Here is a 2314-nt window from a genome sequence, read left to right as displayed (position 1 = left end):
ATCTCGTAAACGAGATATGACAAGGGAATTTAAATCAGTAAATTCTCGTAAAAATATTTATTTCGATAAATATTATATTTATTTTATTTATTAAAATAAAAAATTCATGAGAATATGAGAAGAATAATATGTGGTAATTTTTATTTCAGCGAGTGGATCCTCTCCAGTGTGAAAAAAAATGGATATTGTCTAGTGTTTAATCAAACATTTCATTACTTTCTCTCTCCTATTTAATTTTGGTCCCATTTAGAGAATTAAATGTGAAATATCACACTTTATTCTCTTAAGTGTTTTTTTTACTGAAAAAGATCAATTTTCCAAATTCTCTTTTTTTTTTATTAGCCAAATTTAATAAACAATATCAGAATTCTTTCTTATGAAATTTTTTTGAATTTATTTAAATAAACAAACAAATACTCCAATAAAAATGATTATAATTGTTAAAAATGTTTCTACTAATATCCAAACAAAGCATTTTAAATTAAAGGATTTAAAATCCTCTTAAAAAATACATTCCCTTCTCCAAATACTTTATCCAAACACATTCTTAAAAAATTATCTGACATTCAAAAACTTCTATCTGTGATTTGAACAACTTTCTTTCACATTATAAAATAATTATGGTATAATCTTATAATTTGAATATTCTGTAGAAATGAAAACTCTAAAATTATATATTTTTTGAGAAGCAAATACTATTCATTATGTCTCTTTTGTTTTGGTGAATATTCTTTTTAACATCTCAAATCTCAAAAACTGAAAAGTTACATTTTTAGTATTTTGATTAATTTTAGCATTTGACATGAATATGTCAAAAATGATTTTGGTCAAAGAATTTAAGAAGTTAAATCAGTGCATATTAGAATTTAAGAATTTATTAATACGTGTAATGCCTTTTTTTTTACTTTTATATCTTTCCTAAAATGTATGTTTGTGGTGATAAATCAATCTTCTTTTATGATGCATATTAGATTTTTTTCCTTGAATGTTTATGTTTATAAGATTTTGAAAACAATAATTTATTAGGTTAAATATTACTATAATGAATTGAAAACAATGTTTTTTTCTCAACAAAAACAAATTTGCTAGTCCGTATGGGGTATTTATTGAGATTAAGATGCACAAATCTGAGACTAAATCTCGAAAGTGGTCATGGAATTGATGTTGTGTACTAAAATTGTTTTTAAAATTTTAATTACACTAATTATATTTTTGAAGTTGAAAAAATTGTAATTTTTCTTTAACGAAATGCTGATGTAATAGATTTTTTGTGATACATGTCACCTTATAGTTTGGCCATGTATAACAGTATGATGACATATCGGTCAGCGCGATATGCTGACGTAGATAATTATGTCACGTGTTACAATGCTATTTTGTCATGTGTCAGATTATGCTACATGTCACAATGTTTTTAGTCCACGTGTCATCCACTATGTATCATTACATATACACTAAACTGGTCCCTTAATTTGCATCAAATGACTTATTTTAGTATTTGAAATTGAATGTTCGTGCACTAAATTAGTCTCTTCATCAGTTTGTTCTCATTTTTCTTGCAAATTTAAAATTTTCAATATTTTTTGATACACTAATTTTAATTATATTTTTATTATACAATTTTTTATAATAACATTTTTAATTAATAATTTTAACTTGTATCATTAGAGTACATGTTAGCCAAATCCAAAATTTTGTTATTGCCTCTTGTGTTTATTTGTATATGTTTTAATGTTACTCAAGGCATAATTACAATAAGTGCTTATATCAATTAATAGTATAATATATGAAAAAGCCGCCTAGCTAAGTTACAGATAAAATAAATTATTATAATCGACAGTATAAATTTATCTTATTAATTTAGTGAGAAATCAATTATATAGGGAATCAGACATTTTTAAAACGGATGGGAATAATGAATTTATATTAGTTAACAAGTGCCTTATCAAGTATTCTTAAAATATTTATTAAAGTGTTAAATATTAAAAAATTTGTATTAAAAAATATTATTATACTCTTAACTTACACTCTTTACTAAATCAAAATCAATTTCATATAATTCTTCTAATAAAATATTAAAAAATTGTATAATTAAAATTAAAATTTTTAAAATATTTTATAAAAGCACTCGTATTTAAATAACTTGTAAAAAGATAAAATTAAAATTAGTATATTTAAAGATATTAAAAATTTTAAATTTATAAAAAAAAAGATAACAAATCGATGATGAAGAGACTAATTTGGTGTATATCACTTAATTTCAGGACTAAAATGAGTTATTTAATGCAAAGTAAGGGGATCGGTTTGATGCATA

Source organism: Arachis ipaensis, chromosome B03 (assembly GCF_000816755.2).
Source record: "Arachis ipaensis cultivar K30076 chromosome B03, Araip1.1, whole genome shotgun sequence".
NCBI classification, from domain to species: domain Eukaryota; kingdom Viridiplantae; phylum Streptophyta; class Magnoliopsida; order Fabales; family Fabaceae; genus Arachis; species Arachis ipaensis.
Note: the sequence above shows the minus strand (reverse complement) of the source record.